Genomic DNA, 27,945 nt, shown 5'->3' with positions numbered 1-27,945 from the left:
ATTCTGCATGTCTCAGGAGAAAAACAGGCACCTTAAAACACTATGTAAGCAGGTAATGTGGTCTTCTAACTCTGCAAACTTTAAAGTCAGTTGTTATGATTATAGGATATGGCTGAGTATTTGAGACCCAAATAATATGAGAGCTATAGAAGCTGAAACATTTCAGCATTTCAAAGATTTCTTTAGCCTTTTTTCCCTTCATTTTTATATATGGAAAACTATGGGCTAGACTGACACACTGAAAGAAACAATGGCAAAAGTGCAAAGGGTAGTAGAAGCATCTTTAAAAAAAGTTTAGAGACTCTGTAAAGCAGTATCCCTGGGAAAGAAGCTGAACCACGATGCTGTTTGTGAGAAAACGCATGGATGATTTTTGAGACCATCCACAAGACAGGCAATTTTCAGCAACACTTCAGATTGTGTAATGTGTGAGATGGGAACCATATATTCCTTATCCAAAACAGGACAGTGACTGACTGACTGGTATGCTGATGATGATACCAAGACTGACAATGCAAGTAATTAATTTAAAAACCATAAAATGAAATCTGATTTTGAGTTTACAGTTGCTCTGTACAATAGAGTGTGTGATTTTCATTAATCAATATTCAAAATACATTTTAAAAACACATAGTCTGTTAATGTATTGTCCTACTTGCAGCTACAACAGAGTTAATTTTCTTGCATTTACCATGAGCAGGTTAGAGCCTGGAGCCATATGGGGGTGTCTAGATTGTTTATTCTATACCACCTATATATTCTCTGGGGGCATTGCTTTGGGTGGAAGAAAAGGTGACTGTGCAGCAGAAGCGCATCCTTATTTTTTTCCCCTTATTTCCCAGGGGAGCAAAGCACCCAGATATCCGCTGGGAGCTTCATACTGCAGAGAAGAGGCAGTCTAGGAGGTTCCTGGAGTGGATAGAGGATAATTTCCTTCATCAACTGGTAAATGAACCTACCAGGGGTAAGGCCCTGCTAGACCTACTGTTCACAAAAAGAGAGGGGCTGCTGGGAGATGTAGTGGCTGGAGGCCACCTGGGGCAGAACAACCATGAAATAATAGAATTTTCAATACTCAGGGATGCAAGGAAGAGACATCATTAAACCTCTACACTGGACTTCCGCAGGGCAGATTTTGGCCTATTCAAAAGACTAATTCAGAGCAAACGCTGGGAAACAACCCTTAAAAACAAGGGGGTCCAGGAGGATTGGACATGTTTTAAGAAGGAAATTTTGAGTGCACAGGAACAGGCTATATCAGTGTGCTGAAAGGCCAGCCAGAGGGGAAGACGGCTGGCTTGGTTAAATAGGGAGATGCTCAAGGAAATCAGGGATAAAAAGAAAGTTTACTGACTGTGGAAAAAAGGGCTGGCTACTTATTAAGAATTTAGGAAGATAGCTAGGTCATGCAGAAAAAAAATCAGGGAAAGAAAAGTGCAATTTGAAGTTAATTTGGCTAATTCTGTTAGGGAATAACAAAAAGTCCTTCTATAAATAAATTAAGATCAAAAGGAGGGGCAAGGAAAACCTCCATTCTCTGTTGGACTTGAAGGGAAATATAGTCAACAAAGATGAGGAGAAGGCTGAGGTATTTAACGCCTACTTTTCCTCAGTGTTTACCAGTAAGACAGGTGGCCCTCAGGACAACTGGCCTCTGGAGCTGGTAGACAGAGAGAGGGAGCTGAATAGCCCTCCTGTATTCCAGGAGAATATAGTTAGTGACTTACTGAGCCAGCTGGATCCTAACAAGTCTATGGGACCAGACGGGATCCATCCCAGGGTGATGAGGGAGCTGGCAGAAGAGCTTGATAAACCACTCTCCATCATCTTCCAACAGTCTTGGCTCTCTGGGGAGGTAACCCCATCTGGGCTGCTGAACTGTGGTGAGACATCCCTGCCGGGGTAGGGAGGTTGGCTGGCAAAGTACGCCATGTAGATGCCCACATACCCAAGAGTCAGGCTACTGAAGAGCATTGCCAGAAGGGGTAGTGAATTGGGCCTGGACTAGTAACATAGGGGTGAATTATTTCTGGCTTCGTGGGCCCATGATGCCTCAGGTCATCAGGGAAAAGATGCAACATACAGCTGGGCTCGTGATCAAGGGGTGGACTTAATCACGGACACCATCTCCCAGGTTATCCACAGCTGTGAAACATGTGCTGCCATCAAGTAGGATAAGCAGGTAAAGCCTCGGTGGTGTGGGGGACGATGGAATAAAAATGTGGGGAGGTCTGGCAGATCCATCCCATCCCACTGTTGCAAACCTGCCAAGGCAGGCGTTCCATGCTCACAGTGCTGGGAACAACCACTGGAGGCTGGAGAGGCACCCTGTTCCTCACAGCACTGCCTGGAACACCATCCTGGGCCTGGAAAAGCAAGCCCTGTGGTGACATGGCACCTCAGAAAGAACTGAGAGGCAAAGACCTTCTAGTCTTCAGGTCTTTCCATTGTCCCTCTTCTACTTGCCCTTCATAAGGAAATGAAACTTGAACTGTTGTACAAATTGGAGAAGAAAATTATAAGATAAATGTTCCAGAAAGTAAACCCAGTGAATTTTATGCTGCTACATCAGTGAATATATATATCTGCAATGTCTTTTCTTTGAACAGTATATTAGAAAATATGCTTTTTGACCGCTATCTTGCTGTTCCCAGAAGATGGCAGTCAGTATCTTATGCGTGACTGAGAAGCCCTTTCTCATTGATTCATTACTATTTTATCATTCTTCTAGTGGTGGCTAATGGTGATTTGACTTCTCTAGTCTGTGGAGAGGCAATGTGGGAGAAGCAGAGTTTGCACCATACCGTTCTCCAAAATCTATCCTCAGAGATATAGCTGCACATCCAAGTCACTGTGAATGAATTTACTGTGAGTGAATTTACTGAATATTAGTCACTATGCAGAGATGCCTACTTCTTATTGCAGGTGATGTAGTTTCCAAATTTTTACTGAAAGAAGATCACTCAGATTACATCCCATTTACCAAAGGCATGCATGGCACATGCAACTGCCATGGAGCAACTGTTAGACAGCAAATTTATCCTGTTTACAAGCAACTTGAATTTAACAAGATCCTGCATGAGAGTAGTCGCCACCTTCCATCCCTGCTGAGCCTTAAATTAATCTGTGTTAATGTGCACTCCATGATGTGCTCAAAGAGCACAGGGAAGCTGCCTGTACCTCAACTATAAGAGATTGTATGACTTTTTTACCAAACCTACTCATATTGTGCCTTTTGGACCTTTTGCATGGTGCTTTCCAGACTTCTGTTAGACTTGAGAGACCACATAGGAATTTTTCTGTGGCCCATCGATTTGTTCCTAGTGACCTGAAGGACAGAAGCTGTTCAAGCTCATTTGGGCACACTTTTCTGATGTCTGTAAGTCCTCACTGTGCTCAGCTTTGGCAACTGGTAGAAATTATAGTACTATGTGAGCATTGATTACTTGCACCCTACACACTCCCATCTAGTAACAAAAAAGCTCTCTGAGGATCAAGATCAAAGTTTTGTGTGGGTGACAAATGGGCAATTAACCAATATTTTGAGTTTTGAGTCACCATCCTTAGTGTTATTTAAAAGTTGAGCAGATTAGATGTGGCACTTCAGGACATAGTTTAGTGGTGAACTTCATGTTGTTAAAGGTCTTGAAATCTAAACAATTCTATAATCATGAGTATCAGGTGTGCTGCAAATGGAGCAGACACTCAGTAGAGCTCTCCTCCATTGCAGTCACAAGACTGGCCCTATCAGACTATTGTTGATCTCTAATTAGCCATTTCTGGTGCAATCTCTTGGCTGTTTGGGCTACATTTTTTAATTTACTGGTACAGGATGGTTTGTCCCAGGGTCACATACATCAAGAGTGTCCCTGACATAGCAGTTGCGTTGAAATGGAGATTGAGAATGAGGTTTCTCAAATGCATAGGGAGCATCTTTTGCCCTCTAGGTAAAGCTGATCTCCTAGCAGGGAGGGCTCCATCATATTTCGGGCCTTGCTGGTCTGAGGGACACATTCAAACAGACAAACATTTATGCAGTCTTTGAGTTGGTGGTAAATCAGAAGTGATAAACTTGCCCATATTCAACATGGCTCTGCAACTACATGTTTAATTTTGTGACTGGGATGATAAAAGAACTGAGAGTCAAGCAGACAAGGACTGTTATTAATTATTTTGTAAGGTATCCTGTGATCATGAATAAAACCAGACTGAAACAGAGTGGGATACAGGCAGTATGCTGAGGTTGAGAAAGAGGAGGGTGTTCACTGCTCACTCGAGTCTACTTTCACTGCTGTCCCTAAAGGGAGGAAAGCAGACACCTGCAACTGTTACAGCAAACCATTTGTCAGGAAGTTGCAGAGCTGCAGTTTCAGCTGAAGGATCGATCTTGTCAAGTCAGACAGCATCCTCATGGCATGTTGCACAACCACTGCTTTGGGTCATGTGGGAAGAGCTTAAAGTATGTCCTGCTGTTCAGTGTTCAAAGTGCTAACTCTGAGGTGCATCTGAAAATTCTTTCTGTGCCAAGAGGAGGATTTCCAAATACAAGACTAACAGTTATTATATTTGACACTCTTTCTCCTTGGCTACGCTACTTGACCTCAACTCCCTAGGAACAGTGACGATACTTTTAAAAGTGTTTGAATCTTACCCTGTTCTTGGTTTCCAGAAAAAGGTGACAGGCAGTCAGCCTACATAATTACTGGGACATGGTTACTGGCCTGGTTCTTTTCTCTATTTCTTCTTTTCTCTTGATTTGATAAGGAAGGGTAAGGAAATGATGGCTGGGGGTACTTGTCTTTTGATTCTTCCCTGACAAGCTTGGGTTAGAGGGTCATAGAATCACAGCATGGCCAGGGTTGGAAGGGACCTCTGGAGAACTAGTCCAACAGTCCTGTCAAGGCAGGGTCACCTAGAGGAGGTGACACAGGAATGCTTCCAGGTGGGTTTTGAATGTCTCCAGAGACAGAGACTCCCTTGGGAATCCTGTACCTGTGCTCTGCAAGCCTCAATGAGAAGAGGTTTTTCCTCATGTTGAGATGGACTTTTTGTGTTTTAGCCTATGGCCATTTCTCTTTGTCCTGTTGCTGGGCACCACTGGAAAGAGTCTGGTACCATCCTCTTGACAACCTCCTATGAGATAGTTGTATGTATTGACTAAACACGCCCAGCTCCCACAATTTCTCATTGTCTGAAGGGAGATGCTGCAGACAGGATTGCAATGGCCAAAGACTGAAGTGTGCTTTCAGATTTTCCATTATTCAATTAGGTCTATCTGTTGGAATAAAATGTCCTTTTCTCTACCTTTTAATGACAACATATTAGTTGCCAGATATTCCATGTCTTCTTTAGACTAAGTAGAGGCAGGCATGCTTCATATACTCTTGTCTATCCTGCTTGATTCCATTTATTATATTTTTTATTATTGCAATACGCTTTTCCTTCTATTTTCTCTTCAGCAGCTGGACAAATTACTAGCAGAACAATCCCATATGTTTTCTGAACTCAAACTCTTTGACTGGAAGGAAGAAAAAAAAGTCCAGAATAAACAAGTGTTTCCAGATGCTGCTGACACTGTGCATCCTTGAAGTAGGTGCTCAAAAATGGTACACAGAAGAACTCCCAGCAAAAACATGACGGCAACAGGTTCTCTCTCTGCCCCACAGCCAGGGGCATCCCCAACACAGTTTCCTACCAGGATAACACCTGAGCCAAATTCAGCCGAGCCTGCCTCACAGAAGCTCTCAACCAGTAAAAAGGAAATGAAAGGATACCCACAAGCCAAAATAGACATTAAGACATTCTTTCACAATGTAAGGAGAGGTGTCCATCTCAGCCTCAGAGTTTTAAGTGGAAGAGACCACTGACCTGCAATGCAATTTTGCTACTCTGTGTCTCATTGCCACAGTCTAGCTCAGACCACTTCCCTCTGAGCTGTGCATTTCTCTGCAGGGATAAAGCCAGTGTTTCAGAGCACTTTCAGTTTGCATATGAAACACAGGCAGAACTGAGACTGGACCTCAGTAAGCTGTGGCAATGATCTAGATGATCCAGAGAGAAGAACATATAAATATGTGGATTGTATTTGCCTTGCTTGAACTTTGAATGCATCTGTTTGACTAATGAGTATTTTCAATCCCCTTGCACCATGTGAAATTTATGGCTTCAAATTGTAGACATAATTAACCAATTACACAAGGGCAGTAAAGGCACTGAATTGGAAGGTTTGTTGTTTTTTGAAGAAATTTCAAGTCAGCATTTCTGACTGATGTGATTTCACAATGCAACAAGAAAAAAAGATTGCCTTTTTAATACAAAATAAGCCTAGAAAATATCTTAGATAGCTCCCTTATAAATTAATGGTCTCTTCCATCTAAACATGTGTACCAGTTTTTAAAGAAATTATCATTCTCCTAAATGAAAAATAGGGTTAAATTATGCATAAAATTCATGTAAACACTATGCCCTTTACTGTAGTCTTATACTACTTTATTGTCCTATGTGGATACTACCATTGATATTATCAAGGAGAGAATCAGGTTCCTTAGCACGCAATTCAAAGAATGAGACTCATAGAGAGTGAGGAACAAGGAACTGAAAGATTTGAGATTATGTTTTGTCATCTTTGACATCCATTTCTTTTTAAGACTGGCCTTGGTCATTCTCTAAACATAGAAAGAAAACATCACCTTTTTCCTCCTTTTTTTTTCCAGCATAAGAAATCTTTCCAAAATTCTTTCGTTAATGAATCAGCAGAAGGAAAAGACTGATGGACAACAGACACACAGATTTTTTTTTTAAATAATTGTGGCTTTTTCTTTAAATGCATGGTACATTGCAAAAGAAAATGAACAAAATATTGCATTCTAGAAAATTCTGATCACAGCAGTTTCATTTGCCATGAGCTGACTGACTGGAAGAGCAGGCATTTTTAAAGCATGTTTGGAAGAGAGTTGCTAGGTATTTTGCTATTCTGTGATTACTAAACTTACTATGCTACTATTAGCCATCACATGGGATAGGGCTGTTCTTTGTAAAGCCATTTAAAAAGAAGAGGAGAGGGCTTATTTTTTAAGAAGGAAAAAGAACTTGTGGACAGCCCAGGAAATACTACTAGAAGGTATTCTCCTTATAGTCAGTTATTTTAATAGTCCTTCAACCAATACTAATTTCAGGCCCAAAATACCTTGTGTAGTCCTAGCCATGTTCTACATTTTATCTTGCTACAAACTGCCTCTGACTAATTTTGTGAGGCTGGTATCAAATCAGAAGCTCACTGACAGCGTACAAAATGTTAAACTGTCAAACTATTACTGTGCAAAGGCTCCTGGATTTTTTCTCCCTTTTCATATTTGCTTCATATAAATCCAATTAAAACCAAAATGAGAAGATTTTCTACAGGATTTTCTACACTATAAGCCTGGAATCAGAATCCTGGTTCAGTTTTCTGGAGAGCAGGCAGGGCCTGGATTCATGCAGAAAAAGCTTCTAAAGTTTGGATAACAGCAAAGAAATCAACTGGTTTATTTTCAAAGCAATGCAGTTTTCAATTTAGGGCTTCCCAGATTGTGAGATGTCCTACTGTCTTGTTTGTTTAATGCTCTGAAGGGATCTTAGTTGTCATTTGGTGTTGCAAATCACAGCTCTGCAAAGGTGCAAATAGAAGTAGCATTTGCACATGTTTAAAGATAAAATGGAATCAAACATGCTGAGCAGCCTCGAGGCTCCTTGCACCTTCACATTTCCACAGATGTTCAGGGTAATAAAATTATTGGGGGTGAGAGGTACACAACGTAGGAACTAACAAGATCCTCCACAGCCTGCTGAGCCATGAATTTTACTGGTTGAAATTTGCCCTTCCCAGCATGGGATTTGTACACTACTTCCACACTACTAAGTGCTTTAGAGTTTATATGTCAGGGTTTGTGATTGTGACAGTATCTTCAGGCAGCAAACAGGACGAAAACAGCCTTCATGGAACTTTCTGGTGGAATAAGCACTAAATTTAGCATAATATGTTCCCTCTACACTGGCTTAGAAACTGCACTTGCAGATATTGTACATTAGCTTGTGGAGGAAAGCAAATAAAGGGAATGTGGAAGGACACACAAGAAGTGCTGGAGGCCTACTGGAAGGAAGAATGGCTAAGAAGCTTCTTTGCCTCAGCCACACCAGGGATTCCTCCCATAAAACAAGATTGTTTGTGCAAGAGTCACTTCAACGTCATGCATAAAGGCTCCGTAGGTATGTGATGCTGCAATTACTATTGGCTTGTCTTACATCCAAGTGTATGGAAGATGCTATTGGCAGGTGGCAGCTGTTCTTGATTAAAAAGATCATACAGGACCTCTGGTGCTATTTGAATTCTACCATTTATATTCTCAATGAGGACTGAATCTGACCCTTACTAATAAAACTTTCCTGTTTGAGTGATCTCTATATTGATATGTGCAGTCCAGCTCCTCATTTGAATTTGATTGTAAAATAATTTCTTTCAAGACATGTATGGGATAGGGTTCCCCTATATGCAACACTTAGACACTCACTTGTTACTGTGATTGCATGTATAGCTAGAAAACTATTCAAGCACTCAATGTTGTTTTAATTATTAAGCTGCAACCTTGTAGCAATTAAAAAACATACAAAGAGAAATGGAAAATCTTCCAACTGATCCTACAATACAATCAGTGGTATTTCACTTTTTAATTCCTCCAATCACATTGCAAGGATGGCTGAACTAAGCATCATAATGCTGCTGTTGAAGATGTGTATCTATGGCCAGACTTTGTGAATGCAGATTTGGGAAGGGCTCTCCCCATGTGCCCTTCCAGCCTGTGCAGTGGATTTTTTAGGTGAGGCACAGCGTGCACAGAACTGGCCCCACCGTTTAAGTCCTTAGGTCCATTTGCCACAGCCGAGCGAGCTTGGACAGTGACAGTGAAGTCCTCGGGACTGTCACAGCACCCGGTACTGACCGGCGCTGACCCTGCTGAGCATCCGAGATCTGAGGGGATGGAATGGCAGGGAGGCACTGAACTGCCAGGGGACAGTCCCTACGCTGAGATTCGAACTCATGACCTTGGGATTCAGAGTCCAGAGTGCTCTCCATTACACTACAGGACCATCCTGTGTTGAAAATGAGAGAGAAAAGAAAACAAGCAGTAATTTTGTGATCAGGAAAGTCCAAGCATAGCACTGGTGAGCTTGACAGCCAGCTGTGTACCCACTTCACCTCACAGTGCTACCAACTTTTTTAACTCCATCATTTATTTCCCTTTGGGGCAGTCATAAGCAAATATGGTGGGAATCTTAATGACAACTTCACAGAATTGATTAAATAATAGTGTATCTGATTGGGTATCAAGAATTACTCTAGCTAGCTAAAATCATACAAATTAGCTTTGCAGGCTCATATCTTGGGGCAGTGGGGGAGCTACATTACTTGTGAAAAACATTATCACAAAGCAGTCTGCAAATTTGAAATCCGAAGAAAACTGACCATGTGATACTGTAGGACTTCTGATGAAAACATAAAACCAAAAAATAATAAGATAGAAATGGAAGTATTTCAGCAAAAGGATGTCTTCTTCCCTATTTTACGTCTCCAAAACTGAAGTAGGTAGAGCCATTGGCTCTGTTTCACAGAACTTATGAGGTTCCACAAAGGTCCATGCAATATAAATCAGACCAGCTATGGGAAAGGAGAAGATGCACAGGGTTACAACAGTGCTTTTCTTTGCTGTCCAATGTTCTTTCAGTACCTCTTGCCTGCAGAATCCTAAAACTGATATCTGAAACTGTATTAAAGGCTCAGCATTTCTTTTGCTCTGGTCACAGTATCTGGAGTTCAGGGGTAACATACAGCCTCAAGAAAGCAGGACAGAGGAAAGGAGAGGGACAGGCAGGGGAAGGTAAATTACAGAATGGTTCCCTGACAAAGACAGAAAATTCAAAACCTAATGATCGCTTTTCCCTATCCTAGTTCAGTAGCAATTTGTGTCATTTGGATTTTACTTCTTTTATCATTGTCTTTTGCCTTCACTGGTTTCCCCTGATGCCCCATAAATCTTTAAAGCCTAAAGCTAAAAGAGGCTACAGGGTGCACCAGCTTGAATATTGATTTTGCTAGAGAATATAAAATCTAAGTGAGATAATAAGTAAATCCATCTAAGGTACCCTGCCAAAGGCTTCCATTAGTTGCTTTATCAGGCATCAATTCAATAAACCCTGGAGAGCCTCACATGAATAAACATCTGAACCTTTCTGGCATGTTAATACATCGGTTGTCTTATTGTCAATGCTGCCAACAGACTCCCAAGAAAAGTACTATCTTGGGAATTCAGCCCCTTCCAACTGCAAGTCTAAAGAAGATTTGACAGAGACACAGAAGAGGGCAGGGCTCAGGAGAGGGGGTGTGACAGTCAAATAATATGGGGACAGCTGCTTTAAAAACACAGGATTGACCTGTGAAAGATGCACAGCCCACCTCTACCCAATCTGGGCATGCTACCTCCCTCTTGCATTCCAGTGCATGGTGATATTGTCCCACAGCTCAGGCCCAGGGCTTTCCCTGTGCAGGACTGGAATTTGTGTTTGAAAAAAATCCCAGAAAGTCTCACATCTTGACCTCAAGAAATAGAAATAAACCAGTTCTGAGCTGTTAAATATGAATGCCATTCTGCTCTAGGGCTACCAAGGTGACAAGAACCCCACATCTTATTCCAGGCTGTACCATATGTTTTTTCTGTGACCAGGATCTTTTGCTTTACCCTGTGTAAATCCTTATTCCTGGCATAGCTTCCTTCTGTCTTATCTAACGAGATTTTAAATTCCTCACAGAGAAGTCATTCTGTTCTAATATGTTCATACAGTGCCTGGCAAAATAGGGGCCTAATATCAGTTGGGACCTTTACTTTCTGTTGTGATAATAATTTTATGAGAAGACTTTCATTAAGATTCATTGCTACTTAAGAAACAGCTGCACTGTCACTTTGTAAGTCAGCTGACTGTTTTAACTCCCTCTGCCCCAGAAACAAGGTTTTGGTCTTCCCTGTAGAACTGGATATAGGTAAAAGAGGTTGAAGCATGAACAACAGGCAATTTTGCTATCAATTGGTAACATTCAGAATCAGAACATCTGAGACTGCCAGGAATTAAAGGAACATGAAACAACATTGATCTCACCTCTCTGGAGAGGCACATTTGAATTCATCCATCTTCATTTCATTCATCATTCATTTTCCATTGTCTTTCAGCCAATGAAGTACTGGTTCAATTAGCACAGATCACAGCTAGTAAGAGCAACACAGGTGTGTCCCATCGGGCCTACTCAACCTTAGTACAGGAAACATTTATTACCATGATAAATAGCACAACACAGCCAGCCTTTTCCTGATTTCTTATGCCCCCACCCCTTAAAATACAAAAATCTGGTAGGACAGTAGAGCTTATGGTAATGATAGTCACAGAAGTAGTGAGGAGGCAAAAAGGAGACACCAGAAGCTGGAAACTAAGTTGGTTTTTTACCCTGCTTGCCTTCTATCCTAAGGGACTGTGAGGGCTCCCTGGGACCTCAGCTGAAGATTCAACACAGATATCCCTTGCAGGTCACTGTCAAGCTCTGGCCTTGTCACCTGCAAAAGACTTCTGCAAAGACACAAACAGATAAAACATGACAATTCTGTGATCTCTGCTTAACCACCTTCCTCTAGGAATGACCTGTCAGTATTTATTATAAGGATTTTAGATAACGCAAGTATCTGCCGGGGTGGCAGGCTGTTAGAAGTCATGAAAAGGAACAGAATGAATCCCCCAAGTAGTGAAAAAAACTGTGGCACTCACCTCAATGTCCTGGTACTCTATATCATTTCAATTACACTGTACAAATTTTGGGGAAATTGTTCACAGTCTTTGAAAGTACAGTAAGATGCACCTTTCACAACAAGAGTTTCCTTTACAACAGATGACTTAAGCTATTTCAGACCTACGATGAAACAGTGTGTGAAAGTCTGTAGTCAAGTATTACCTTTTTAAATGTTGCCAGGACTTTCCAGAGTTTTTCTAAGCTACTGACAGAGAGAAAGACTATGGAGAGCAGGAAAAAGTTATAGTCACTTGGGAATAAAAATGAAAAACCTAATTAGTTGAAAGTTAGGCTCAATTGCATTAGTGACACTTCTGTAATGTCCTGTGTAAGGGCTCCACTGCCCTTAATTTTTCATCTACAAGGAGTAACAGTAATGAGAAAATGTTATTCTCGTTACATCAGGAGAGTTGTTCCAGATCTAGGGTTTCTCTAACCAGAGCAAAACACGTTGGAAGCACAGTAGCCTGGATTCTTCACATCCTTGTCCCATTTAACAGAGAAGTAAAAGCAAGGGCAACTAAGTCATCCCAAACAAGGCCAAACAAATGTGACAAACACCTTTCTCATGCTTGGCTTTCCTGCTGAGCTAATCCATGGAGGGGTGAGAGTGTGTGTGTGTGTGTGTGTGTGTGGCTGAGGGTGGAGGGCAGCTGGAGTGAGATGTCCAAGGAAACTTGGAGCAGTTGGTGCCAAAAAAAATCTCATTCTGGGAGCTGATAGCCTCGTGGTATCATCAATCCAGCTGTTGCCTGGTGAGCCCATTCTGGCACTGGTTAGCAATTGCTGCCACAGCATGCAAATGCTGGGCATCACCCAGGCAGGAGGGGAACAAAAGAACTTGTGAGCAGCATAGAGAAAATGGACCTGTAGATGGGACAGAGGAATCGGAAAACAAGGGGCAGGCATAGAAAGTAATGGAGAAAGAAAAACTATTGAGCAGGTGTAATGAAAATGAAAGACCTGAAACTAGACAAAAGAGGAATGAAGTATGTGTGGAATGAACAAGTCCATGTGTAGATTCATGAGTTTAAAGGTAGCACAAACATATTAGTCCATAGAGTTAATTCAATTAATAAGTAAACTGATGTTGACCTCACTCAGAAATTCAGGGAAACAAATTCACTTGTTCCTCTTCACAAGGACACTTAAGAGCTTTTTAACACCACAGACAAGCAGAGTTTGGATCACAGTCAGATTAAGTGAAAATTCAAAATAACAGTCAGTTTAAGGCTATCCTAATCCTTCATAACAACATCCAGTGGTTAATACCATAAGAGAGGGGCTACAGGGACAGACCATCTGCGACACGACTAGGAGAAACTAGGAGGTGTTTCTCTCTGACAAGAGCAACTAAGAAATGTTTTTTTCAAGGAGAGCCTGACTACTTTTTTTGCAGGCTGCTCTCCCCACGTTGTCCCCAGTACACACACAGAGGTCTCCAGCTGTGTGGTGGACACACAGAGGCCTCCAGCTAGACCCTGTGCCACTGATTACATCCCTCTAGGATGTGGTGTTTTGTCACTTCTCAATCCACCTTGCTGTCCAATCACCCAGTCCACACTCCCTGAGTTTCCCTATGAGGGTACTGTGAGAGACAAGTGTCAAAAGCCTCGCTAAAGTCACTGCAGACAATACCCACTGCTCTCTCCTCATCCACCCAGGTAGTTGTCTCATTGTAGAAAACCATCCGGTTTGTCAAGCATGATTTTCCTTTGATGAATCTATGCTGACTACTCCTGATCAGCTTCTTGTCATGCATCTGCCTCCAGAATGAGGCACTCCATTCCCTTTTCAGGGATTCAGTTGAGGCTGACTGGTTGGTAGTTCCCTGGGTCCTCCTTCTTGGCCTTTTCAAAGACTGGGGTGACATTTCCTTTCTTCCAGTGCTCAGGCACCTCTCCTGATCTCCACAACCTTTCAAAGATGATTGTGAGCAGCCTTGCTGTGGTGTTCAGCGACTTTCTCAGCACTCGTGGATGCATCCCATCAGGGCCCATGGACCTGTGGATATCAAGTCTGCCTAGGTGTTCTCTAACCCAATCCTCCCTGAGCAAGGGAACATCTTCCATCCAATGTTTCTTTACCCTGGTCTCCTGGGTTAGAGGTTCCTGAGGGCTGGCCTTGTCAGTGAAGACCCATGCAGCAAAAGCACTCAGTTATTCTGCCTTCTCTGCATCCTTTTGTCACCATGGTCCCCTCTCCATTTAGTAATGGCTCCATATTTGCCTTAGTCTTCTTTTTGTTACTGATGTATTTGAAGAAGCCCTTCTTGTTGTCCTTGACATCCTTGGACAGATTTAATTCCAGATGGGCCTTGGACTTCCTTGTCTCATTTCTGTGTACTCTGACAAGCTCTCTGTATTCATTCCAAGTGCCTGTCCCTGCTTTCACCTCCTGTGTATTTCCTGTTTATGCTTGACTAATGACAGGAGTTCTTTATTCAGCCATGCACATCACTTGCCCTCTTTGCCCAAAAAATTGGAATGCATCACGCTTAAGCCCAGAGGATGTGATCCTTGAGTATCAATCATCTCTGCTGGATCCCCCTTCCCTTCAGTGCCTGTTCCCATGGGATTCCTCCCAGGAGAGTCCTGAAGAGGTGAAGGTTAACTGTTCTGAAGTCCATGGTAGCAAACTTACCCGCTTTGTCCTTGCTCACTACTGAAATCCACAGTCCCATGGTCAGTACAGCCAAGGCTGCCTCAAACCTTCACATCTCATAGAATCAATTAAATTGGAAAAGACCTTTGAGATATCATGAAGTCCGACCTATGACAGAGTATCACTATGTCAACTAGATTGTGGCACTAAGTTCCAGGTTCAGTCTTACCTGAAACACCTGCAGAGACAGTGACTCCACCACCCACCTGGGCAGCCTATTCCCATACCTAAATCACCCTTCCTGTCAAGAACGCTTCCTAATGTCCAACCTAAACTTCTCATGGTGCAGCTCAAGGCTGTGTCCTCTTGTTCTTTCACTAGTTGCCTGGGAGAAGAGACTGACCCCCACCTGGCTACAATTTCGTTAGTATAAGGTCAGGAAGCACACCATTACTTCTGGGCTTCTCCACTACTTCTGTCAGGAAGTTGTCATCAGTGCTTTCCAGGAATTTCCTGGACTGTTCGTGCTACTTTGTGTTGCTTCTCCAGCAGATGTCAGGGTAGTTAAAGTACCCCACAAGAGTCATTAAATGAAAAAAAAAAAAAGGAGGGTGGGGTGGTGTATGTCTGGTACTATTTTTTTAGTTGCCTTATGCTTTTGAGTCTTGTTTAAGATTATTTTCTATAAGCAGGATGTCTAGGAACTTACCTGGTTGTGTCAGCCTCTATCTTATTTGGAAAGTAAGCAGCATACAGGATGATATGCTCTTGGGTAGAAGGTCCATGGTAAAATCAAAGATGAACCTGTTTCTTTCTCTTTCTCTCTCTCCCTCTCTCTCTCCTTGTTGTAGCTTAAGAAACACCTGTTTGCTGTTCTCTGAAGCTGTCTCTTCCCAGCATTCATTAACACAGCATCAGTTTTCCAGGAAAGAAAATGTTTTCCTACAATCTCCTATGAAATGTCGTAATTTTCTAACTTCTTTCTCTGCATCTGCCTGTTCAAAACTGTTTGTACTGTTTAAAAGAAGGATATGTGTCTGTTGGTGTTTTAAGGTATAAACTTGATATATAATTATTTTTAGAGTTTGTATTCTTAATTACAGCATTCCAAAAGAAACATTTCAAGGATAAAGATTAATTACTTTCAATGTTGCTTCATATTTGTTATGCTGCAGATAGTGCTTGTTTTAAGTAAGTGGAAACAGGTGTGCAACAATTGATTTAATTAAATAAGCAAGTAGGGAATGAAATACACATGGCTATTTTCAAGGAGAGATACTGTAAACACTAATTAAGCAGCTGGAAATCAATAACCACACAAAACTATTCCCTCTTCCTAATTTTATGAGATGGAAGAAGTCCTGATGGTTTTAATCAGGACACTGTTATTTATACATTGCTAAGGTATGAATAAGAGGTGCCCATACCCAGGCCAGCCATGACATAGAGGCTGAATTTTCCTGTCTCACCCTTCTGAATCCTGTGGAGGTCCAAGAATCATGATGTAGCATTGCTTTCACACTGCCTGGTGAGTCCCAAAAGAGACAGTGGCTTGTCAAAAGTGAGTAATTTTTAGAACTAATTAGCAAAAATAATCTTCCATTCCCATTCTGGCTAAAATCAAGTCCTTAACGGATGGCTAGTACCTTTCCAGGGCTGAAATACCATGTCAGATTACTGTAAATTTTGTGTATATATGAATAAAAAATACTTTGAAAGGAGAGAAATGGATTTTCAAGATTTTCCAAGTGCCTCAGTATTAATTTCTGTTCTTAGAGAGTCCTCATGAGCATTTATCTTAATCAGCACATGTGCTCCCTGCACAGGCACAGACAGGCTCTTGGCTTTTACCACAAAAATAATTTTGATGGCTTTTTCTGCTACTGCTAGCTGAAGTCAGCACAGCTAAGTCAGAGTAGAAGCTACTTTTAAGTCCGTTTTGTGCATTCCTGTGTGCAGGTGGCAGCAACTACCCATGTGCCAGCACACAAGAGGCAAGAAATGCCTCTGGTCAGATGCACAGAGGATCCACACAGATGTTTTACCTTATGGGGTTGATTTCCCAGGTCTCCCTATGCTGGTTTAGGAAGGGATTTCCCTATACTCTGTGGAGCAATGCCTGTGCTGGCTGAGAAGCAGGAACAAGTCCTGATGCTCAGAAAATCATGGCCAGCCCTGCCTGCTTAGCATTAGTGTTCACAGAGCCTGGCTGTGATGTGTATTGTAGATCACTAGAAGTAATAACTTAAAAAGAGAAAGGTGTGTGGAATAGAGAGAGATGCAGTCTTCTTTTTTTATTTTCCCTAAGGGCTCCAGAAAACATGAGTGATACAGGTTCAATCTCCATGTTATGCACACCATCTCCAGTGAATCATTAACCAAGTCTGGGTATATTTTCAGAGAGGATTATGGAATGTCAAAGGGTCTGGATGACTGCAAGCTGTCTGGATGGATGAAGATGTTCCACTTGACATAAATAATCAGAAATTAAGTGAAACACATACTGGACTATGTCCATCCTTCTCTCCCTGCATCTTTCTACCACCCTCATCAACTTTTCCTCTTGCTCTAATGGGAAGGCCATAAAAATACAGTTCCAGAGGAGGGTGAGAGAGGGGCAGCAGGGGGAGCAAGGAGGAGAAGAGGCTCATCTCTTCCCTCCTGACTTTACAGGTAGGCATCTGCAGCTTTTTTTTTTGGTTTTTTTTTTTGGGGGGGGGAGGTGTAAGAGCATTGAGATGTTTAACTGAAAGGCTGGATTTACTGTCATAGGAACAACTCCAGCAGGGACACACACTGCTGCTTTCACAAGGTATCTGCTAGTCCTTCCATATATGTAAGAGCATTTGGGACAGTGGTTGTAGAAGGTGGACACCCTGCTGTTATTCTTCCACAAGATCCTCCTGGAGGTTTGCTTGTGGCTGGAAACTCAGGGTGTTTGGTTTAAACATACATCATACCTTTGATGAATAAGAGTTTATGTCATGAAAACAGGGTTCAGTTCAACTTGTTTTCAAAACCTGCTTGTTGAACGATCTGTCTGCCTTCTCTTTCATGTTTTATGTTAATAATTTTCTGGTCCTGCCAAAGAAAAATAAGTCCTTTGTGGTCTCACTGGACTGTTAAAAGAGTGTCTCTGCACAATTTCCTGATATAAGCAGTTATTGTTCTAATGTTTCACCATTGATTAGGCATTTAAATAACCTAACCAAAGCATGAGCCTTTATTTAAACTACAGGCAAAGAGGCACTTGATGTTTGAACACTGCTTGCCTTGAAGCAGTTGTTATTAATGTAACTGAAATACATACCAACCACTACACATCAGCTGAACAAACATTCCTCTCTGTGACATTACCTTGGCATTGTTCTCTTCCCATAACCCAAATGGTGTTTTCCACTATGAAATTACTTCAGAAAAGACATTTCCTCAATGCCTTGTGGGCCATGAAGTTAAATTTGTGTGTGATTGCCTTTAGGGAAAGAAAAGTGACCCAGTTTATTCTGGTGATGTCCAAACTCTATGTGCACAACAGAAAAAGTATTGCATTAGATGATTAATCAAGCATGTTTTCTGTGTATTATGACAATGTTTCTTATTCCAATGTTTGCTTCATTAGAAACATCTTTCTAGTGAGGCACAAAGTTTACCTTTATGAAACAACTGAGAGTTTTGTCTCCTGAGGTCCAGACTCCATTGAAGTCACTCTTCTGTGACAGTTTCCAGTTCTTATGCTGTGCTGCAGAATTAACTTTGTGATATCTTGGCCCCATTAGAACACCGGGAGTTTTGCCTTGGACTGCAGCAGAATTAGAATGTTGTGTACTCTATAAAAATTGAACTGGAAATTACTGGGGCACAACTTTCTTTCTGCTTTACTAAATGAGCTTAACAACTTGCAAGGAACAAGCTTCTGCAGATAAGGAATCTATGTAAAGCTTATATGTCTGTAACAAGTGAAATGTAAGGCATCCATACTGGGCTCAACAGTTTGCTCTGAAACCTTCAGCAGGCTCAGCTCTATTTAAGTTATAGGAAAAATTGTTAAAATGCTAATGATGAACACACTTTTTTTGCTAATTCTTTTGCAAACTTGAAATAGAGGCAGTGACTAAAGGGGAATTTAGGCTTGGTTTCAAATTCCACTCAGTAGAAGGGCATGTTCTTTTTCCTCTTTGAAATACTTTGTGTTACCCACTTTGTACCATCACCTGCAATGGGTGTACACAATCTCAGACAGGGGACACCATCCTGCCCTGAATAGCAGGCAGTAATCTGCTTAGCAATTGGAACCAAGGAAGGATCACTAGCACACTTCCTTGCTTCTTCCCTCAATTTTGCTGCATGGGCTGGAGCACTGGTCTGAAAACTTAGCGATGTGGGATGAAGACAATGGCAAAAGCCCTGCGTGATTGGTGCCACTGCTGCAGCACCAGTGCTGTCCTATGGGCTAGTTAAGACTTCTCAGAGTTCACCACAGGTTGCAACATCCCCTTGTTTCCCCTCAGCTCTTAGCACAGTTACACTCCTCAGAAGGCAGGGCTACAAACCAGCAGTGTCAGTGGGCTGCAAAAAAATCCTTGCATGCTGCAGAAGGCCGGAATGCTCTTGCTCTGACACCTTGTCTCATCAACACAGTACAGAATTCCCTGGTAGGGTCTTCCGAGCAAGCTGTTAAGGATAGAGGCATTCAAATAAGCTGTTTATAACTGTGCTGTGAGATATACTGATTTGTTTCACTGGTCAACTCAATATGGGGCTCTTTAGCATCTTTGTTATAGCTCCCTAATTGTGCAAGCAAAAATATTTTCTCAAAATTCTCAGAATTACGATAGTACGCACAACAAGTATATATATTCTGAATAGGTAGAGACAGATATTTCCATTAAAACAACTGCTTTCTTCAAAACCATATCCTAATAAGAAAACTGCAGTCCTCAGCTTACCATCGTCACATGATAGCCATCATATCTCTGACTGGGCCAGCCAGTTAACCAGGCAAGGACAAGAGTAGCCAATGGTGATACCCAGAATGAAGTAAAAAAATACATGGCAAGACTGCTCCCTTGAATTCTCATCCTCTGTATTCTCTAGCCAGCATCAATTAACCTATCATGGTTTCTCATCTACTGGATATTTGAGATTGTCTTAACCTGTAAGAAAAAAAACAAAACAAAACCCACCACACCTCAGGGGTGTGTTCCTCTCTCTTCCTACAGAAGCGAAATGCTGAAAATTGCAGACATACATTTTATAGTTTACCACCAACTGAGCAGTACTGAACATGTCAGCCTGCTCAGGCACCTTCTCTCAACATCTGAGCCAGCCACAAACTAGAGCTTGTCAGCACAGTGATGAATTCTCATTGCATGGTAGGGCAGTAACTCGCAAAACATTTGGGGTGCTGCTGGAATGTGAAGAACAAAAGGTGAGCAAGGATTTTTCAAGATGCTTGGAGTGAACTGGAAACTCCCAGAGAAGTCGACAGGAGGCAAGTATGCGCCTTCCCTGATTTTTTTTCAAAAACTCTCCTATGCAGATCACTCTGCTCCTTGCTTCTTTGTTTCTTGTCCTGTGTTGATAGACTTCTAGTGTGGTTTCAATCAAGTCTAGTTTATTCCTCCTTTAATGAAGTGTTTTTCGAATAACACATGCTGAAATATTCTTTGCCAGGGAAGTTTACAGACCATGTCAGATGTCTCCAAGTCTTTGCTATCCTGCTGTGAGGCAAAAACAGGCCCAGGACATCCCAAATTTGTTAATGAGTCTCTGTCTAATCTGAGATAAGCACATTTTGTAGGCACTGATCTTTCTCACACTCATACATGGAATTGCTAATCAGAGAAATTGCTTTCTTCCCAGGTTCATGGTCAAGTAAAACAAAGCAGACACTATGGAGGGTGCCAAAAAGGGGAGCAAACACAGTGGGGCTTTAGCTTAATATTTTAAGCTATAGGTCCAAAAGGGCTGTGATGTTATTTAAAAAGATAATGCTTGGATGCATAGTTGGAAATGCTGCAATCTTGTCAAGTTCATAGTGTTTTAGCAGAAACACCCTTTGTGTTCCTGCACAGGAAGACACTGGGTCAGCACATAATTAACTGGGGCAAGAACTTTGAGGGTACAGTGAGAAAGGGCAGGGGGTGCTCCAGGAAAAGGAGCAACTTGACAGATCTCACGACCCTGGAAAGGGATGGCAAGAGAATTCTCTAGGAGGTAAAAGCCAGCTTTCTCCCCATCCCGGCTCCCACCTTGTTCCATGCTGGATAAGAATGATGGATTTAAGGAAAAGCACAAATTACGTGGGCCAAATGTCATCTGCTACTGCTTAGTTCCAAGTCTCCCTGGAATATAGTTTTCCACTACCATCTGCCATTTGCTGGATTTTAACATCTGTCTTTCCCTAAAATTAACTCTCCCGAAGCCCCCTGACATAAGGATCAATGAAAACTGTGGACTGGAGTCTTTGCAAACACAAAACTTGAAAACCTTTCTCCCTCGTGTTAAGCCAAATCTTTTACTTTCCTGAAGTAAGAAGAAAGATTTGGTTTAGTGGGGTTAATCTACAACCTACAGGTTAATCTACCATTGTTTTCATGTCAACTTGGAGTGGTAGATTTTTCTCTTTGGCTTGGCACAAAATCTCAACATAACCCTGACTCTTGACATAGAAATTCCCTTTGCCACTCTAAAAGGGGCTATTTTCTTTCAGATTTCTACACTTCTTTTGTAATCCCCCTAACCTTTGTAGCAGCAGTAGGAAGGACATTTGTAAGAGTTATCTATCAAGGTAGACTAAAATCCCTGACTGTTCTGGGCCTTAGAGATTGCTCCAGCCTTGAAGGCTTCACTCAGCAAGGCAACAAACACAAATGGTTTCCCTCTCAGACCTGGGACAAATGTGCTGCCTTTCAGGATGTGGCAATGATTTAATCAAGTAAGATTTCTGTTTAAAAAATGTGACACATCTCTATGTTTGTGTCTGTGGTAAATGAAGCTTATGCCCCTATATGGATATACTTCTACATACGGGGAAACTGCAAATGTAATATTTAGTCCAAAATGTAATAATTAATCTGAAAATTGAAATGCATTGAGTGCAGGTTTTGATCTTTTGCACTTTTAACCTCCACAACATAAAGGGAAACCATCAAAGCCAGATGTTGATGGTACATCAAGCAATTTGTTTGACAAAAAGCCAAAACAGCACATTGATCTATTGTTCAAACTGCAAAGGAACTTATTCAATGAACTACAGTCTATTTTATACCTATGGCAACATTTATAAAGGGATTAAATTAATAAATTGATCCTTAGAAGATATAATTCCTTAATTCTCCACATATAAATTTACTTTGGGCATGCACATGTGTGCACGGCATAAGAGCATAAACCTGGGACGAACTTTCTGCACTGCACAGTACACTTTCACACACAAAAAGCAGCACAGGCTGAAGCTGGGCTTAAGCACACCAGGATAGTGTGAGCCTTGAGTCTGCTTATCTGGAGGGAATATTAGCTTGCATGTAACCACATGCTACGGTATAGAAAAGTGACTTGAGGCTAAACCATTAACTGTGTTCAGGTGCCTCAGATCTACAAAAATGAAATCACCCTTATCAGCAGTTCTTATTTCAGCTGAAAGTAATGCCAGGGTTGAAAGCGAAATCTGGACAAACCTAAATGTAAACAACTGAATATGAAACCCTATGGAATCACAATGGTACATATATCTTTGATTGTATATTAGTTTTAAAAATTTTCATGGTCTTCTGAAGAAGAGATGGAATATACAGAGGTGACAACTACATCATCTTTAAGGCAACAGGCCTTCATGGTACTGATAATCATGCTCAGCTTCACCTCTTTAGAGAGAGGGTTTTGCATGGGAAGGTGCTGTGATATGATTACCTGTTCATCTCCAAAGTCTTGTTTCTCTCCTTTTTGCAGCAGTCTCACCTCCTTCCCAGCAGACTCATGCTTGCCTCTGCAGGCAGCATCAGCCACCCTGCCCCACACTCATGGCCAATAACAAACACATAGGATATATGTACACATGTTGTATTTATCTGGTTTTTGTTAGATATTCTCCTACTTTCCTATCTGTCAAAATTGCATTACTTGTCTTCCAAAGCACTGGCCTGGAAACTTCTAGACATGTTCTTTAATTACAGGAGTAGTTTCCTAAGAACCACTTTTGCCAAGATGGGAGTGTTCATGTACATAGAAACAGGATTAAACTGCTGATTTTTTATGAACTCAGACTGTTTTCCAGGTTGTGTTTGTGAAGTAACTGAAGAGAAAGGATTAGAAAGCTGGGAGGAGTCTCAGCCCTCTTACAAGCAGGATAACAATAGTAAACATTTAAAAGATTAGGTCTGAGAGTAAATCCTCCATCACACTGATAATGCAACAGCCATTCTGTAAAGACTGGGGTAAATCTGCTGCTGTAGTTAAAAGCTTCATGGTATCATGTGGTAGCTAACAAATCTAAGGGATGACTAGGGCTGGATTTGTAATCTTGCTGAGTGTGATGGGCTGCTTTTCTTTTGAGTAAATCTATCCGGTAATATTCCCAAAACAGTTCTGGGGGCTGGTGGCTAGAACAGGAAATGATTTTCTCACCCTCAGGGAATTCTTTAGTGCTATAAGTGACTGACTGACTTTTTCAATCAGGACAGTAAAAAGGCAGCCTTGAGCTGAGTTTCAAAAAGGTATTTCTGATCTGAGCATTGCGTTTCATGAACCTACTATTCAGTCATCTCATTCTAATTTTTCTGAGTTCATAGACATAGATGAAATAACTTGTATTTCTAAGTAAAAGGCATTTCAGTGAAAAATATGTTTCTTTATTTAAAATTCACTGCAACAGAGTGGTCTTGGCAATGATGGAGATGGGTAAATCCTAAAAAACAAGTTGGGGGGTCGTGTGGTTTGCAGGAGTTTTGGGGGGATTATGTTTAGTGGGTGGTTTTTTGGCTTTGTTGTTTTGTTTGAGGCTTTTTCTTCTTTTCTTTCTTTTTTCTTTTTTTTTCTCTTTTCCTTTTCTTTTCCTTTTCTTTTCGAAATCTTAACCTTGACCCCAAAAAATCTTAGGAGCCTACACTCAATTTTTTCAGGAGTTATTTAAGCATTTATGAATTTGCTTTTAAAGATTGGCTGCTAAACACAGGAAACTTACACTCTGCAGGGCTATGAAGTTGCTTGTATCTCCCAGGCATTTATGGGGAAAGCTCACAGTTCTTTCAGGTGGTGCTTTTAGAGCATTTAACATGCTTGGCATTTTGCAGAACTGCATATGATACATAAAGGATCCAAGGGTGTTTCACAGTTTGCAGGGCTGGCAATTAGCACTTTGACCCTTTCACCTTCTGTACAATATGCTACTTATGAAAGAAGCCTTGACTAATGTAAAGCATGCTGTGCACACTGGTGCTTTTGAATTGCAGTTGCTGAGTGGGGGAGAAGAAGATAACCTCAACTGTGAGCAGTCACAGTTTATAAAGATGTTTTAATAAAGAGGCATAGACAAAGGCATTTTTGTTGCAAATGAATACTAAGAGAGAGGCAGTTCCCACCACTGAGTATTTCTTCCAGAACCTTTCCAATGTCAGGCATGTTTGTATATTTTTCCCTCAGCTGAAATAACAGCTCCATCCAAAGGCATCAGCTAAAATAGGAGAGACTGGTCTCTACTGGCAAACAACTGGCAGCCATGGAAGACTCCTTGCCTGGCCCCATAAATACCATGCTTGTATAACCAGTTGTAGCCAGATATATATACAAACACCACAGTCATCGCTGAACCTCAGTGCTGGAGACAGTGTCCAGCAGGTTTTCCTGCTTACGGTGCTGCTCCTGGACACGTGCCCTGCCTGCTTGTTCCACTTCTAGCCTCAGTTCTCCCCTGGGTCCCTGACGTCATCGGCCTTGCTCCCTCCCCTTGTCATTTTCTTTGTGCCTCTAGACAGGCAGCTACAGCTCACCTTTTGGCTCTCTGTGGCAAAGCTTCCAAATCCTCCCCTACTTCTTTGACAACATCAGCATCTGTGGCTCTTGATCATCTGGCAGGAGCGATGACTCATCCTTGAGGAGCTGCCAGTCTCCCCTGCATTCTGCTGCCTCTCCTTTGGCCTCTACAACTTGTGGAAGAGAAAGGAAACGGGATTAGAATCCGCTGGTGGGTCAGGGAGTGATGCTGCTGCTCCCCAACCTCCCGGAGGACGCCTGAGCACGGCGTTCCCATAGCGACAGCTCCCGCTGCTCCCTAGATAAGAAGGGCAAGAGCATCAGCTGCAGCCCAGCCCCAGCCCAGAAAACTCGTCCAGCAAGCCTCGACGCCAAACCGCACCTTCCCCACCAGCTCGCACCGCCTCGTAAGTACTTCAGCTACACGCTCTCACTTTTGTCTCCCAGATGGTTGGCTTCTTTTTTTATTTTTTTTTTTTTTTTTGGTAGCAGCCACTACCAGGAAGAAAATTGCCTTGTCCCCTCTGGGGACTAGCCAGAAAGCACAGGGTTCCCACTCTGCAGGGAATGGGCTGGGGATGGTCCCACGTGGCGAAAGCCGGGGTGAGACCTCACCGAGGTTGGAATGCAGGGATGGGGCCACGGAGGGGGAGAGCGCTTTGGGAAAACCTGCTTCAAGTAACTTTAACTGCTGGGACAGTTCACAAGCAGACAACACACGCCAGCAGAGTAACTGGTGTCAGGACTTCTTATCCCAATACTCATGTTGGCATGTGCAAGAGGTTAATTTGTACTTTAAAGAAATAATTAAGGAAGACCGTGTATTTTTTATTGTCACCAAAGACAAACGCTTTGTGACCAGAATCTGTGCAAATATATATCACATTTTTTCAATCAATCAAAAGTTTAGCTGCTGTTATTCAGACCTATTTTACAAGTTCATGGGCAGTAGTGGGAATCAGTCCACAGCCCAGCCAGGGTTTTTGAAATAGTGCCCAGAAGCACATTGTCTGGAGAAGAAACTGCTCCCAGACAATTCTGTGGTATTTCTGCCTTCATGCTATTATTAGTTGCAAAAGTTTTGGGTGAAGGCAGTCAGATCAGGCTTTCCAGTAGTTAAGTGTTTGCTCAGAAGATTTAAATATGCTTTAGAAAAGTAGAAGTCAGACTGATCTGACAAGAATGCCTGGAGAGAGCAGCCTAGTGCCTAAATTACTGAAGAAGAATCTCTGTGCATTAGTATGAAGCTACTTTCTGAGCCCAGGAAGGCATCACTCCAACAGAGTAATGTTAAACATATAGCAAAGCTGGTAATGAAAAGTTTGGAATGCAACACAGGAACACACAGACTTTCTACTTATTTGCTGATAAAGGAGTCAAGGCTGCCTGCTGAGTGAAGGTGAAGAAGCCAAATGTAGTCAGGTGTTGTGGCATTCCCCTTGGCCCATGAGCTGTTTCACATGGTATCTGTGAGGTGGCCACATCCAGGCGATAGTACCTTATTCCTTCTTTATGCATTTGTAAATTACTTCATGCAATTAAGGGGCCTACTCATATTATAGGACAGAGGAGGTGCTATATAAGGAAGGAAGAGCCTGTCTTTGGCTCCCACATGGGTTTAGGGAGGCAACAGAAGATGCAGGGAAGGATGCTGGGAGCTTGGCTGACCCTCCTTGTTCATGTGCTTATTGTAACCATACAGAAAGGAGCAAACTGATTTTAAATAATTTAATAATCAAACCCTGCCAGGAAACCATAAATGTGCACGTGATAGGAGAACAGGTACCAGTCTTAAAGGGCAAACCTTGATGCCACAGCAGGTCTTTGGGCAGGACAGCAATAGGCTGCTTTTGGTCCAGGCTGGTCTGTAACTATTGCAGTACCCTGTAGGATATTCCCATTTCCTCTCCTTTACAAGTACACAGTAGCAGCAGCAAGGCCAGACCCTGCCTCCAGAAATGTGGACAAGCACTGTGTCCCAGTCCAGGGCCCCAGATGCCTCTCTTTCTACCTCTCCATCTCTCAGCTCATGGCAAAAATATGTTCTTATAAATTGCTCTGGCTTCAGAAGACAGGTACATATTACCAACTATCAAAATAAGCTTATTAAATTCAGATTGCCTGCTGCCACCCAACAAGGATCATCTCAAGAGTACTTTTATTTATGTAGCATATTTGTCAACATGCCAGTTGTTTCTTTAATAATTGTGCATGTCTTGGAAACTAGCACGTGTTTTTCTTGGGGATTTGTCAGCTGTGGAAACAAAACACTTCCCTGAAAAAAAGTTCACATACAGCACCAGATGCTCTACTGAATTCTTCAAAGGCCCAGTTTGTGGATACCTTACAAAGGGTCAGTTCAGAAAGTCTAAAGTATTCAACATACAAGGAAAGCACAAATCTTAATATACAATGGTGAGGAGTATTGACATCAAGGCCTAGGTAACCCCTGTAAACTTTCATAAGAATTGCATATCAGAACTTCATTTCTCCATCTTATAAGAATAATCACCTATGGATGACTCGTTTGAGAATTGCATTGTCCCTTGAGACTAGATACAATTATCCATAGGTATCTAATTTCCATGTAGTAGCACCTAGAACCTTTCAAACCCTAAGAGAAGACAAGAAATGGAGATTTAACTATCCCCCTCCAGCCATTTCCATGCCTAGTTCAAGATCAAATGAAAAAAACGCCCAGCCCTTTAGTTTTGTTCTGAAAGGTTGGGTTTTCCATCTTACAAAGTAGGTTTTTCTCATGAGATTTAGTCATAAGTTGGTTTAAATTTCACAATATCAGGTGGCCTTGAAAGATGTACATAATTTTAGGAGAAATATGTGAGAATAGCTTTACTGAGTATTCCCTAATCTCTAGGCTGATTACTTGTGAAACAAATCTACATTAAACGAACTATGCATTAAATATTAGACCAAAACCAGTTCCTTTGTCTGACTCCAGCAAAGTATTTTTATGTAATTGAAGCTTGGAACTGGTTGCTTTGATGGACTCTTTTATGGACACCAACAATTTAAGCAAGAAATTAATCATATTATTTGTGAGCATTTGTGTGTTTTAAGACTATGTTAGTGAGTGATAGGATAGCTCTATTTGGGCACTTTAATCAAGCACATATAGCAATTGAGAATTTGGAAAGAAAATTTCACATGCACTTTAAGCTATCTAAAATTCCAAAGCTGATATCTGGAAAGTGAAAAGTTCAGATATTTTTCCTCTGAATCACCATGTCTTACAAACGTGTATGCTCAAAGGAGTCCTGTCAGAGGACAGTGATTCAACATGAGAGCTCTTTCACATGAGGTTTAAATACCTTTTAGTCATACCTGTCCTTTTCAGTTTGCCTTATCATTCGTTGTCCTCCTCTCTTTGTAGCTAGAGCCAATCCTATACAAAGTCAAAAATTTTAACAAGGGACAATGTAAAACCTTATAGGCAAAGCTAAAACTTGTCTCAGCTCTTAGGGAAGTATTTCATGTGTCTCAATCAGCTC

General features: G+C 41.7%; 1 protein-coding gene across 1 annotated transcript in view; it reads left to right on the top strand.

The window, feature by feature from the left end:
- Positions 1 to 27,945, top strand: part of PPP1R17 (protein phosphatase 1 regulatory subunit 17) — a 79,326-nt gene that overhangs the window by 36,310 nt on the left and 15,071 nt on the right. Inside the window, exon 6 of the mRNA XM_071560656.1 lies at positions 24,539 to 24,843. The gene's annotated coding sequence lies outside the window, so the exon portion shown is untranslated. The remainder of the gene's footprint in view (positions 1 to 24,538; positions 24,844 to 27,945) is intronic.

The sequence above is a fragment of the Pithys albifrons genome, chromosome 7 (assembly GCF_047495875.1).
Source record: "Pithys albifrons albifrons isolate INPA30051 chromosome 7, PitAlb_v1, whole genome shotgun sequence".
NCBI classification, from domain to species: Eukaryota; Metazoa; Chordata; class Aves; order Passeriformes; family Thamnophilidae; genus Pithys; species Pithys albifrons.
This window is presented reverse-complemented; position numbering and strand designations above follow the sequence as displayed.